Below are 15,490 nucleotides of genomic sequence, written 5' to 3'. Positions count from 1 at the left end.
CTGACATCACTTCCTGTCTGTACCTGACATCACTTCCTGTCTTCCATAGAGACTTCCTGTCTGGGTAGAAGTGAGATCCCCACCTTGTGGAGCTCAGAGGAACTGCAGCCCCGAGAAGCGTTTGGTAGTGTGACCCCGGCCTTGTGCTGGGTGTGTATGGACTGTAGATCCTTATAGAGGGGTCACCTCCACTCCCACCAAGGGGGACAGAAATATATGACTGCTCGGGGGAGGGGTTTTGGCTCCTTTGATTTTGCAGTAACATTGATTGCAGATTTAGTCCTGTAGAACATCTGGTATATGGATACAAAGCCCCCCAGCTGGGAGTAAAGGGTGGAAATGGCTGGTGACCCCCAGATTTGGGCAATGATGTCATCACTATAAATGGATAAAACCCGCGCTATGTGTAACAACTCCAAACCTACAAAAACCTTCTAGCGGACTGCTGCTGTAACAAAGGGAAGGATTCCCTGTCATCTAGAAGAGCATTATGTGTCACAGCGCTGTCCTATTGTGTGTGCACAGAAATCATCACAAATACACTACAGATATGTGGAGACATTCACAGATAACGAGCTCGGGGCTCCAAATCCTATTCTCTGCACATCCACTGCTTCCACTTTACACCCACTTCATTGGTCTTATGGGGTTTATCAATAAATGAAGGAAACTGAACCGTGTGCAAATCCATCCACAACATAAAGTGCTTTGTGCTCAAGATGCTGCTCCCTGCAGATCCACTGCTTCCACTTTACACCCACTTCATTCATCTCATCAGATTTGCTGCTATAGGAAGTCATTTATAATGATGTCCCATCTCGCTGTTTGTAAACACAATTGTGCAGCTAATTGGCCACTAGGATTACTTTTACATGAAAGCCGCCCACCAGCTAATAAACCAGCACTAGAATGATGCCTGTAGCTGCAAGCATCCTCCCGGTATAACCACTCCAAGTCCAGCGACGTTCCAGTACATTGCTGGTCCATGTTGGACATATATGTACCAGCAGAGAACACGGACATACGATGAATCGGGTCTGCGGACCAATATGTCTGCAATTCATTCTTTTCTGTAATGTCCATGTTGGGGGTTCGGCCCAAAAAAGTTTTAATTTCATAAACGGTGATAGAGTTCCATGTGAATTGTGTGACAAGAGCTGAATTTGGGTGGCGGCCATGTATTGTGGGGTATAAATTGCCTTGGCCCACAATTGGTACAAATCTTCTGTGAAGAACAGTGGAGGGGCTGAACACTAGTGCTGGCAGTGACCGGGCCGATCCGGCTAACACTGAGTATTGGGGACACTATACAAAGCCGGCACTAGTATAGTTCTGTTCATGATCAATATATTGATCCGTACAAACACTATACTAGTAATGGCGGTGATCAGCGACCTATAGCGTGAGTGCGACAGTGTGCGGCCAATCTAACGCCAGCTGACCCTGGCTGGGAGGGGCTTACTGACCCTGACACTGTGTGATGTCACTAGTGGCAGGAATACAGTGATCAGTGAAACATTCTATATACTGACACTGTACTAATGGCACTGGCTGGGTGACTGGGCCATCAAAGGGTTAAATGTGCTAATCTAACCTGTGTGTGTACAATGTAGTGGTGCTTTTACTCGGTGCCGTGTTCTCTCTTCTCTCTCTGGACTGACCGGGGGGGCAGCAGGGGGTGCAGGTGCACTGACACCGGAAGTGATGCAGATTACGTCACTTTGCCAAGAGCTGCTGCTCGCCCACAAAATGCGGGTAAGTGGTTGGCAAATAGTTAAAAAAAAAACCTTAAAAAAAATTTAAAACAAAATTCTCAATATGGTATTTAACTTTATTTTTTAATACTTTTATCAGAATAGTAGGATGTTACCATAGTAACCATTGTACTACTGTGGGGGGGAGGGGTGATCAGGGATTTTGTTTCCACACTTTTCTTTGCAGGAGAAATAATGGTCATTTCTCCTGCAATGCAAAGCTTGCTGTCAGAACCGAACTCATTCATCAACTGTCATCAGTGAGTTAGCTTTTTGACAGCTCAATACAGTGATCTGTGATTGGCTGGAGCTGGTCACATGGTACAGGGTGCTGTGATTGGCCTTGTGTATCATGTGACAGCTGTGGGCCAATCACAGCTCACTAGGAGGAGAAGCAGAGCTGTTATGAACGAGATTGATTCATAATAACTGCTTACATTGGGATCACCTAGAGATCACATGATCACCGTTTCACAATCATTGGGATCTTCATTCCGCTGTATCTGCCAGACACAGCAGTCGGGGGGGAGGGGAGCGCTGTGTGCCGGCTCGGGTGTGTGGTGTGCCTCCTGTGTTAGTACAGCCAGAGTGACGTACAAGTACATTGCTTTGCCTGTAGCTGCCGCCTGGCCACAGTACATTGCGGGTGGGAAGCGGGTAATCTAGGACTAAGGATTCCAAGCTCACTCCTTGGGCCATGATATCATCCAGGCAAGAAATGTAAGTTCTGTGTTCCAATTATGAGGTGACAACAGCATAGAGTGCTTTCAGGATAATGGACAAAGGTAGACAAGCATTGCATGCTGTTGTTGTGTGAAGCAAGTCTGTCTCCTTTTTTATTACAGATAATACATTTTGTTTGGCTTTTTCTACATTGTTCCCCAATCCTGACATTCGTGGCCTCCTGGGCTGGATGTGCCGCTGGATCCAGGCCCTGGAGCAAGCCCTGGAGGTGGAACCAGACGAGGACCAGCCCAGCCTTGGAGCCTATTTCAGGCAGCAATTTTAGTTTAGTTACAATTTTTTATGATGTTTTATAGTTTTCTATTGATTGTTGGTAATAAATGTTCTATTTCTCTTGGACAGTGCCCTGTGTTGTGGCCTCTTCAGCCTTTGCAGGTCGGCAATCTTCTTCATTGCAGTTGGAGCTGATCTGCATGTCCCTAAAGCATTGCAGGACTCTGCTAGCTCCAGCTGCACTGGACAATCTTGCTTACCTGGAATTTCTGGTAATGTCCAAACGAAGTGTTTTCTGGCAAGTCCAGCTTTAGGACTGTAGCAGATAGGATTGCATGTTTCCGAGAGGTAAACCAGCTCCTTCAATCCTAAGCTGGGATACATAAAGATTGAAGTTGTCTGCTTGCTGTCTGCAGCTACTCCCAATCTTGGTTTGCTTCCTCTTGTGAAATGCTGCAACAGTTTACACAGAACACTCCATTCACGTTACATTGTTCACGTTTGGAGTAGCTCTTCATTCCATCCAGGGACTTCTACATAGCTTGGTGGAGTGTAGTTGTGCAGACTGCCAAAAGGGGGGTGCAACCAAGTAGACAATGTGTGGGGGGATCCTGTGGGCCAACTCTGTCAAGATGTTTCCCATCACATCATCTCTAGTTGGGATTGGCATTACACAGAAGTCACATGACTTGAAAGCTGCTCTTGGAAGGACTATCAGTTATGGATGAGACCAGTTACATGCAATGTCCCCCAGAAAAGAAGGGGCCCTAATGGGCAAATTGTCTATCTGCTCCACACATACCACTTGGATCCAACTTGTTGCTCATTCACATGTTAGTGTTTTGACAACAAGAGGTGAGGAGGGAATGAAGTGAGGAACAAGTGTCCACTGGGCACATAAATTCCATAGGCACACACGTCTAGAATCAGGCAGCTAAAGATCCTATTGTTATGATCCGCCAGGTGGTGCCTCAGGCTGCCCACTTGACAGACCTACCCAGAGCGTGGAGTCTAAGCCCCGGTCTGTGCTTTCACCAGGGCCCCTGATGGTGGGGATGGACTTGTAACAGACCAGGGCCAGGTCACGACCTCCGAGCAGGCCCACCAGTGGCAGAGGGAGCCTCCGGGGATGTATGCAAGTACCGGGAGAGCCAGATGTGAGAAGGACGGCGGACCTAGCAGGATGGTCACGAGCCGTGGTTCCGTGGGGTAGCAAGGTATCGAATCGGCAGGCGAAGAGTAGTCAGGTCACACGCAGGGTCAGCAGGATAAGTCAGTCCACAGAATGGTCAAACAAGCCGGGGGTCAGGAAAGGAGAAGGCAGAGTAGTCAGGGCAATCCGGGTCAAATCACAGGAGAAGGCAGCGTAGTCAGGGCAATCCGGGTCAAATCACAGGAGAAGGCAGCGTAGTCAGGGCAATCAGGGTCACTATACAGGTGCAGAAACTTCAGGATCACAGATAGACCTTGCGGCAATTTAGGACAGTGCAGGGCATCTTTAAATAGTGCGCCCTGCACTGTCATTGGCCGCCCGAGGCACGCCCGCGGCTCCTACTGTGCATGCGCGGCGTCCTGTCAGCCGCGGCCCGCCGGGACCTAGTGCCTGTGTCCCGGCGTGAGCTGTTGCAAGTGCACGTGCGCCGGGAGAGGTGCCGCGATTCCTGACATTGCCCCCCCCCTATGGGCACCCTCCGGGAGCCCCACTGATCTCTCCACCGCGGGTGGCAACGAAAGAATTCCCAGATGAGCCTGGGTGCGTGAATATTCTGGGTGGGTTCCCACGAGTTCTCCTCAGGGCCATAACCCTTCCATTTTATCAGAAACTGCGTCTGGCAGATAAAACCCCCCTCTTTCGGCAACTGAGGATAGTTTCTACTTTATATTCTTCCTGTTCACCTATGGTGACCGCCTCGGGAGGTCTGGATTCACGGTCCGGGAAGGGATCCGGTCTGGATGGTTTCAGGAGAGACACATGGAACACCGGGTGTATTTTGAAGGTTCGTGGAAGCTCGAGTTCGTAGGCCACCTCGTTGATTACCCGTTTAACGGGCCAATGTACTTTGGTCCTAGCTTCCTTGAAGGACACAGCATCTTCAAGTTGGTCGTAGCCAGCCAAACCTGATCACCTGGTTGGAGCAGTAACTCTCCTCTTCTTTTCCTGTCAAACGCCTTTTTACTGTCTTCTTGGGCTTTTGCGATGGCCCCCTGAATTGTTTTGTTATTGACAGAGAAGAAATTCAAGACATCCTGAGACGCAGGTACCGGATTTTCGGGCAGCAGATCAGGGAGGAATGTGGGGTGATATCCGTAATTGGTGAAGAACGGGGATTGTCCTGTGGCTGAGTGATTCGAGTTGTTGTAGGCAAATTCTGCGGAAGGCAACAGCATCAGCCAGTCATCCTGAAGGTAGGATGTGTAGCATCTTAGGTACTGTTCTAGCGTCTGGTTGGTCCTTTCCGTTTGCCCGTTGGTCTGAGGATGGTAAGCGGATGAAAGTGACAGCTTGATTCCCAGCGCTTTACATAAGGCGTTCCAGAACCTTGATGTGAACTGGACTCCCCGATCCGACACTATATCTTCGGGAACTCCATGAAGCCTCACTACTTCTTTAATGAAGATCCGTGCTGTCTCCGGCGCCGATGGTGTCTTTTCCAGAGGCATGAAATGAGCCATCTTCGAGAAGCGATCGACGATCACCATTATTGCAGTGTAGCCTTGAGATGGTGGGAGTTCGACCACAAAATCCATGGCTATCATTTGCCAGGCTCGTTTGGGTATTGGCAATGGACGCAACAATCCCCATGCCCTGCTCCTGGAGGGCTTGTTCCTTTGGCAGGTGGGGCAGGTTTGGACGTAGCGTTCGCAGTCCTTAATCATGTTTGGCCACCAGAACGAGCACTGCAGTAGTTCCTGAGTTTTCGTAACCCTGAAGTGACCCGCCATTGGATGGTCGTGGCAGTGCCCCAGGACCAAGGTTCAAACTCCTTCTGGGACCACGATCCAATCTTCCTTCCAAAACAGACCCTCGCGGTTCTGGAGAGGCGACCCAGACGGGACTGGCAGTCCTACGGAAGCATCAATAAGTCTGGAGCGAAGTTCCATTTGCAGAGCGAGGAAGCTTCCGGAAGGTAAGATTGTGTCAGGTAACACTGCATCATCGGGGTCCTCAAACATGCAGGACAGAGCGTCTGGTTTAGTATTCTTAGAACAGGGTCGGTACGTGATATGAAATACAAACCGAGAAAAGAAAAGAGCCCATCTCGCCTGGCGAGGTCTCAGTCATTTTGCCGTTCTTAAATACTCGAGGTTCTTATGATCCGTGAATATAAGGATTGGGTGTGTGGCTCCTTCCAGTAAATACCTCCATTCTTCTAGAGCGGATTTAATAGCCAGGAGCTCCCTCCGAGGAGTCCTTGGAATCCTCGGGGGGGGCGGAGCCTGACTATGGCGGCTGAGGAGAGCTCGAGGTAGGAGCTCTCGGATTAGCTCCGCTGTCCGATCCCCCTCAGGCCCCCATGGAAATGTAAAAACCAGCAGGGTGAGACCTACCTATGCTTAGTGGGTACCCTGGGAAGAGTGGTGGACCGTGAGAGAGGAGACCTTGGAGCCGGAGATTAGCTGGTGTGCAGCCCTGCAGTGACGGCGTGTCTGGTGCCGGGAGGTGAGGGGGCGCGGCTCGAGTGCATGGCCGGCCGCTATGCATCTCTGGGAGTCGAGGAAGCCGGCCGGCATCTGACAGGAGGAGGGAGAGACGCTGAACTCTGTGTCGGCCAGCTGCCCCAGAGCCCTGAAGTGCGGTGGTGAGGTGAGAGACAGTGTGGCTGACAGAGAGAGCAGAGAAAATAACAGCCCTCTGCTCTACAAATCCCTCCACCACAATTCCCAGAGTCCAGCGTTCCACAACGTTCCACAGCCCCCTCCACCATAACTCCCAGTGGGTTCACAGCCCCCTGCTCTACAACTCCTGGCGTTTTATAGCCCTCTACACCACAACTCTCAGCGTACATAGCCCCCTGCATCACAACTCCTAGCGTGCCACAGCCCCCTACATCACAACTCCCAGCGCTCAACAGCACCCTTGTACTACAGCTCCCAGAGCTATACAGCCTCCTCCATTATTTCAACCCCCAGCGTTACTCAGAAGAGCATGGAGAAAAGTCCTGGAGGGTCCCCCTAAGAGGAAGAGAGCGGACCTGCTGAAGGAATTGGAGGAAGGAGCCTGGAGTCGTCTCACGAGAAGCGTTGGTGGGGTGAGTGAGTCTGGCGGTGGCCCTAAACACAAAAACTGTATAGAGTTGGAGGAAAGCCGGGAGAGAAAGAAAAGAAAAGGGGGGGACCCCCAGAGAATGAGAATAAGAATAAAAAAAACAAGGAGATAAACGCAAGGCGCAGGCAAAGGCATACAGAAGGGCGGGAAGATAAAGCTGGGAATTCTATTTCTACACCTCATTAATTTTTTCGTTTTGCAAAGTATAAGTCTATAAGAGAAATAAAGGTTACACAAGAAATGAAAAATAAAAGTGCAAAGGGAACCGGGCCTAAAGGGACACAAACGGGGACAATTAAAAAGTACACATCCCAGGGAAATGTGACCCCAGAAAGGCCCCAGAGCAGAGAAGACAAAGGAGAGTCTGATTTAAGTATGCAAAATAGTCCTAAACAGTCAATGGGACTGGATATCAGTAATCAACAAATATCAGAGACAGAAACAGAATTACAAATCCCAAATAAAAGAGAGATGACAGAAATGTTCAAAGATCTGGAGAGAACAATAAAGCAAGAAATGGTAAAAATTCGGAATGATCTGGGGCAGTTGTTGTTAAGAGTGGAAGAAATGGAGCAGAAAGTTAAAAACCAGACCCAGATTATTTCCGAATTAGAGAAGAAGATAATTAATATGGAAAAAACTGCAGTATAAGGCGGAAATTCAAGAAAATAGAGAAAGAAGGAGAAATATAAGGATAAGAGGGGTATCGGAAAGTTTAAAAGGGGAAATACTAGAAGAGATGGTCTGTAAAATACTGAACTTTATAATGGGAAATTCTGAAATCGAAAGGACTAATATAGAAGGAATCTCTAGAAACAGGAAACTCCAGGGGAATCATGAGAAAGACAGGCCGAGAGACATACTTGTAAAATTTTATGAATTACAACAAAGGGAAAAAATCTGGAGGAACACTAAGGGAAAACCAGTAATAAAGTATGGAGAAATGGATATTCAAATATATGCGGACTTGTCATCAGAGACTCTCCGGAGGAGGAGAGTTCTGAGGCCTTTGCTGGAGCAGTTGAAAAAACAGAAGGTGCAATACAGATGGGGAGTTCCGGAGTGTTTAATAGGATGGAAAAATGGAATAACAGCCCATTTGAGGTTCCCAGAGGACTTGAGAAACTTTTGCAATAGACTTGAAATGCAGAAAATTGAAATAAGGGGTTGGGAAGAAGAATTTGGGGAAGAAAGAGTAGAGGGAGGGGAGGGAGGGTGGAGACGGATGGGGGAGAGGGGGAGGGGCAGGGAGGGAGAGTGAAGGGGAGAGAAGTTTTTTTTTTTTTTTTTGTTTCTCTCTTTCTTCTTGCTCCCTTTTCGTCGCCTCTCTTTATTTTTTTTTTTTTCTCTTCCCCTTATCCCTCCATCTTGACTCCTTTTTCCTTCTATAGAGAGATGAGTAGAGAGGGGGTCAAGGGGGGGACCTGGATGGAGGGGAGCCTGTCCATGGGAAGAGTAAAGCCCTAAGGTTTAAGTCAAAGGTGGATGCTACTTCCACAAATGACGGTTAGGCAAAGTAAAGGCCTAAAAAGAGGGGGGAGGGAGGCGGGGAGAGGTGGTGTGGGAGGGGGAGGGTGGGGAGGGAGAGGAAAGGGAATGGGGGGAGTATTGGGAGAAGGGGGGAGGGAGAGGGATAGAGAAAAGGGTAGAGGGATAAAAACGCTTTATAGGAATAAGAAAGAGGAAGGGAAGGAGGAAGAGGGAGACGGAAGGAAAAGAGTAAGATGGAAGAAATCCAATATATAACCTATAATGTAAAAGGGTTAAGCTGCCCAGGAAAGAGATTCAGGTTATTTAAAGAACTTCAACATAGAAAATCCTCAGTGGTATTCTTGCAGGAAACACATCTAGAGATAGAGTCGAAGGTTAGACTGAAGACTAGACATTTTCCAACATGGTTCTATGCGGATTCACCAACTAAAAGAGCAAAAGGAGTTGCTATAGGCTTCGCAAAGAATATGAGGTTCGAGGTGGAGGAGAGATTAACGGATCCGGAGGGAAGGTTTTTATTTTTGAGAGGAAAACTTCAGGGAATTGAGTTAACAATAGCAAATATATATAGCCCAAATAAGAGACCAGAGAGGTTTATGAGAGAAGTGCTGAAGAGATTGATGGATTTTAAAAGTGGGTGCATGATATTAGCGGGAGATTTTAACATCTGCATGGACCCACGGATAGATACCACTTCCTCTGTGAGGAGGGAAGAAAGCAAATCTTTGAGAATGTTAAAGAAACTGATGCATGAGTGTCAGTTGGTGGACATCTGGAGAATCAGGAATATGAAGGAGAGAGACTATACTTTCTTTTCGCACGTACACGAGACTTATTCTAGATTAGATTACATATTAGTAGAACACCGAGTGATAGAGTCGGTGGTAGAAGTAAAAATTGAAGGAAGCACCCTGTCGGATCATGCCCCAGTTGCTATGAAGTTAAGTTGGGGTAGAGAAGGGAGAGAAGGCTATGTATGGCGGTTGAATGAGGCACTTATCATGGAGGAAGAGATTGGTCAAAGAATTGAGAGAGAAATTGAATGGTTTTTCGAGGAGAATGAAACAGAGGATGTGTCGGTTGCAACGGTGTTGGAAGCACATAAAGCTTACATCAGAGGCCTACTTATTGCAATGGGGGCAAAAAAGAAAAAAGAAAGGAGAGAAAAGATAAATAGATTATTAAATGAAATATATGATCTTGAACAGGTGCATAAAAGGGAAAGAACTAAGGAGATAATGCAGAGGTTAATAAAGAAGAAAGAAGAATTAGAGAATGTAATGGAGGAGGAAAAAAGAAGAGTCTTTAATAAAATAACAAGTGAAAGGTACAGATGGGGAGATAGGCCGGGAAAGTATTTAATGAGAACTTTAAGAAAAAAGAAAAATAGAAATTATATTGAGAAAATAAGAAACCCTAAGGGGGAATTTGTACACTCAACCAAGGATATTGCTAGAATATTTAAAGAGTACTATAATGAGTTGTATAATATCATACCTCAGGATACGTTCAGGAAAACGGAAACAGTAAATAGAGAGAAAAGAAAGATATACTTAGAGGAGGCAGGCCTACCGAAATTAAGAGAAACACAACTGAACTCTCTAGAGGCAGAAATAACCACAGAGGAAATAAAATTAGCATTAGAAAGCATGGCGGGAGGGAAAAGCCCAGGCCCGGATGGATATACGGCCAAATACTATAAAAAATATAAAGAGCTTTTAATTCCCAAAATGAAGACTTATATGAACGCCTTGGGGAACGGGATGAAGATAAGGGGAGAGTCTTTACAGGCGAATATAGTATTGATACAGAAGGAAGATAAAGATCCCTCACAATGTGCGAGTTATCGTCCCATAGCGCTGCTGAATGTAGACACGAAAATATATGCAAAGGTTCTGGCAAATAGACTGAAAGAACTGATGCCGGAGTGGGTACATGGAGACCAGGTGGGGTTTGTCTCGGGAAGAGAGGGTAGAGATAATGCTCTGAGATCACTGTTGCTTATACAGGAGGGCAAAAAAGGGAAAACCCCAATGATACTGATGTCGATAGATGCTGAGAAGGCATTCGACAGAGTGAGTTGGGGTTTTATGATGGACACTCTGGAAGCGTTGGGAGTGGGAGATAGAATGAGAGGGTGGATTGGAGAGTTGTATAGAGGGCCTACCGCTACCATAATGGTAAATGGAGGAAGATCAGAGTACTTTAAGATGTCAAATGGTACAAGACAGGGATGCCCATTGTCCCCACTGCTATACGTATTGTCACTGGAGCCCTTATTGTCCATGATTAGGAAGAACATAGACATAAAAGGAATAAAGATAGGTGATAGAGAACACAAGGTAGTGGCCTATGCGGACGACCTGATGTTTTATGTTGGAAACCCTAGAACATCACTTCCAAATTTAATGAAAGCATTGAGGGAGTATGGAGACCTGTCGAACCTGAAAATTAATCCGACAAAGACCGAAATCTTAAACATAAATCTCAAAAACAGTGAAAAAGAAAGACTACAAGAGGAATTCCCTTTCCTTTGGAGAGACAAAGAATTAAAATATCTAGGAATAAAATTATCAACCTCAAATAAAAACCTTTATAAAGCCAATTATATAATATTATTAAATGAAATTAAGGAGGAGCTGAGGAGGGTGGGAAATGGAAATCCATCGTGGATAGGCCGTATAAATTTGATAAAGATGGTAATTGTACCCAAAGTATTATATAAATTTCAAATGATCCCAATCAAACTCCCAGAGGCATATTTTAAAGAACTGAAGAAAATGATAATAAAATGTATATGGAGGAATAAAAAGCCTAGAATAGGTTATGAAACGTTGACTAGAAGTAAAGAAAGAGGAGGACTGGGGGTACCAGATTTTAGGAGATATTACAAAGCGGGGATTATTGCAAGAATCTTCGATTGGATTCATAATCCGGAGAAAAGTTGGGTCAAAATTGAGAAAACACTGAGTGGAATAAGTTTGAGTAATAGTATCTGGGTGCCTACACAATACAGAGAATTAGAGGAGAGCACAAGCACGTACACTCTTATTGTTTTAAAAGAATGGGATTTATTACACAGACAAAAGGGGTGGGTTTTTAATTCACAACTAATACCACTTAGGAACACAAAATATTTCATCCCGGGTAAAGATAGTATAGCAGGGAAATGGATTATAAAACAGGAGGCGCAATTGAGAGATATAATGGTAGGAGAGGAAATTGGGTCATATGAGGATATGGAGGAAAGAAAGGGTGAAGTCTTTAATAAGATGGATAGATTAAGATATTACCAACTGAAGAACTTTTTTGAAAGCCTTCCAAAACCTATAAGAACTAGAAAAGACTGGAATCCATTTGAGAGAATTTTTGAGTCACGGGGAAATGGTAGACACGGAACGGCAAAAATACATAAGATATTAATGGAACTTGACACAGACACAAAATTAATGTACATAGAGAAATGGGAAAGAGATATGGGAAGAATAATAGAGGAGGAGGAGAAGAAGATGTTCACATTAATTCACGAAAATATTAGCATGAGAGAAGTGGAAATAAATTATAAATGTTTGAATAGATGGCACATTACCCCTTACCTGGAGCACAAGATGAATACGGAAATTTCACAGATGTGTTGGAGAGATTGTGGAGAGGTGGGCACGTGGTATCATATGTGGTGGGAGTGTCCAGAAATACAGGTGTTCTGGCGAAGGATAGTTTACTTGATAAGGAAGATTACTAAAATTAACATAGGATTAGACCCAGAATTATGCCTCCTCCATATCTCAGAACTCCCAGTCAAAGTATATAAGAGGTCAGGGATATGGTACTACTTAACCGCAGCAAAGAGTTTGATACCCAGGTACTGGAAGAAAAGAGAGGTGCCAACTGAGGAAGACTGGATGGGTAGAGTAAACCAGATTTCTGGGACAGAAAGATTGTATTATACGCACGAGGATAAGTTGGAGAGGTACAATAAAAAATGGAAAGGATGGGGAGAATATAAAGAAATGGCGAAAAAGGTGAAGAGATAAGGTCCTGGGTAGTTGGTTTAGAATTGGATTTAGGAATAACAGAATCATATGGAGTAAATGAGAGAAGAGAGAATATGGAGCGTGGGAAGGTGAGGGAGGGAAGGGAGGGGACGGGGAGAAGGAGGGGCGGGTATACGGGAGGGGGGGATGGTATGAAAAGAAAGTTATATATAGGAATAAATTTTATAAGGAGAAAATATGTTTCTGATAAATATTTTAATAGATATATTGAAATGACTTGTATATGATTTAAAAATTAATAAATATTTATAAAAAAAAAAAAAAAAATAGCCAGGAGCTCCCGATCTCCAATATCGTAATTTCTTTCCGCCGGCGTCAACTTCCTGGAGAAGAACGCCACAGGATGCAGTAGCTCCTTGGTACCATTCCTTTGGAACAGAACCGCTCCTACCGCGTTTTCGGAGGCGTCCACTTCCAAAACATATGGGAGCAAAGAATCCGGATGGCAGAGAATGGGAGCAGAGGTAAACAATTTCTTGAGCGTTTCGAACGCCGTCTGAGCTTCGGGAGTCCACTTAAAGCGGATCCCTTGTTTAGTCAGTTGCGCGATTGGGGAGACCAGACCAGAGAAGTTCCTAACAAACTTTCTATAAAAGTTTGAAAACCCAATGAACCGCTGTACCCCCTTCTTATCGGCGGGTATTGGCCAATCTAGCATAGCCGTGACTTTCTGGGGATCCATCGTGACCCCCGCGGGAGAGAAGACCAGTCCCAAGAAAGTAATTTTGCGCTGTTCGAAACAGCATTTTTCTGCCTTGGCGTATAGTACGTGTTGACGTAACCGTTCCAACACCCGTAACACGTGACTTCGATGAACCTCCAGTGAGGGAGAGAAAATTAGGATGTCATCCAAATAGACAACCACGAAAACATCGAGGAAGTCCCGAAAAACGTTGTTGATAAAATGTTGGAAGGTTGTCGGGGCGTTACAGAGCCCGAACGGCATCACCAAATACTCAAAGTGACCGTATCTCGTACGAAAAGCCGTCTTCCACTCATCCCCCTCCTTGATACATACAAGGTTATATGCCCCCCGCAGGTCTAATTTAGTAAAAATCATTGCTGACCTCAATCTCTGGAGGAGCTCGGGGACTAGGGGTAATGGATAGCGATTTTTTACCGTGATCTTATTCAGATCACGGTAGTCTATGCAGGGCCGCAATGATTTGTCCTTTTTTTCTACAAAGAACAACCCGGCCCCGGCTGGGGATGTGGACGGGCGAATAAATCCTTTCTGAAGGTTTTCGTCAATATACTCCCTCAGTACTCCCGACTCCAATTCCGATAGAGGAAAGATACGGCCAAACGAGATTTCAGATCCGGGTAGGAGGTCTATGGGGCAATCGTATGAACGGTGCGGGGGAAGAATGTCTGCTCCTCGCTTACTGAATACGTCTAAGAAGTCATGGTAGGCCGGTGGAATAACCTGAGACAGATCGGTATCACCATCCAAGCACAGAAGAAACCGGGGAGCCACGGACCCTGTGACGTGGCAGTGACTCAGACAGTATGGTGACCGAAATTGAACTGTTCACTTCTCCCAATCAATCTGGGGGTTATGGGCCCGCAGCCAAGGGAACCCCAGAATGATTGGAAAAAGGGGGGATGCAATGGCATCCAGACGGAGGAACTCTTGGTGATGGTCTGCCATCATGGTAAAAATAGGAGGTGTCTCCTGGTCCACCACCCCTGATTTTATGCTAGACCCATCTGCCAAGAAGATGTTAAACCCCCTTTCTTTGGTCTGGAGAGGGATCTTTTGCCGGTGAGCAAAAGTAAGATCGATGAAACAACTACATGCTCCCGAGTCAACGATTGCGGTCACCGACAAGGTTCCTCCAGGGAGCTGTAAAGACACAGGTATCGCCAGGTAACTAGACAGATCACCCTCTTCTGCAGGTAAGGGAAAAGAAAAGGAAGCGGACTTACTCATTTTTGCAGGACAGGAGCGCACCTGGTGACCAGCTTCCCCGCAGTACAGACATAGGTTCTGCGATCGTCTCCTCTGACGTTCCTCGACTGATAAAGTGGAACGGGCCAGTCCCAGTTGCATGGGTTCCAAAGTGTCCCCTGGTTCCGTGCTTCGGGTATGGTTCCCTGGGGCTGGAGCTGTTTCCCTCAGTGGAATCCATGCCACCCTTTGACCCTGGCTGCTCCTTTCCAGCCGATGTTCCCTCAGTCTGCGGTCAATTTGAATGGCCAACTCTATCAGTTTCTCAAGGGAGTCAGGTAGGCCTACTCATGCCAACTCATCTTTGAGGGACTCAGACAGCCCGATGCGGAACTGGTGACATGGTGCCGCATCGTTCCATCTGGTATCTCCCATCCAACGCCTAAAATCGGACGCGTATTCTTCGGCTGCCCGGCGGCCTTGCCGTAGGGAGTATAGGGTAGCCTCTGCAGAAGCAGCCCGCTGAGGGTCATCGTATAATACGGCCATGGCCTGAAAAAACTCAGTCACGGAATCAAGATGGGGGTCGTGCTTCTCCATCAGACGGTGAGCCCAATCCTGGGGCTCATCCTGAAGGAGAGAGACTATAAACCCCACCTTGACGGTCTCGGTGGTGAACGTGCGGGGCTGCAAGTCAAAAAACAGGGTGCAGGCGATCCGGAAGGCTCGGAAGCGGCTTCGGTCTCCACAGAATCGTTCTGGCAGGGGAACGCGGGGTTCAGGAGCTAGGGACGCAGCAGCTGCTCCGGATGCCGGGGTAATGGGTGATTCCGCAGTTGGGGGACTCTGAGCAGGGAGAGTCAGGGTGGCTAAAGACTCCATGCGGTCCTCCAGTCGGGTGCAGCGGTTGTGGAAATTCTGGACAGCCTGGGTCAGAGTTGCCAGGTGCTGACATATATCCTCTAGGGACACCGGTCCTCTTCCTGGCTCTGTCATGGCCGCAAGGTACTGTTATGATCTGCCAGGTGGTGCCTCAGGCTGCCCACTTGACAGACCTACCCAGAGCGTGGAGTCT

Source organism: Staurois parvus, unplaced genomic scaffold (assembly GCF_062004578.1).
Source record: "Staurois parvus isolate SC_StPar_1 unplaced genomic scaffold, SC_StPar_1.0 ptg000221l, whole genome shotgun sequence".
In the NCBI taxonomy this organism is placed as follows: Eukaryota; Metazoa; Chordata; class Amphibia; order Anura; family Ranidae; genus Staurois; species Staurois parvus.
This window is presented reverse-complemented; position numbering follows the sequence as displayed.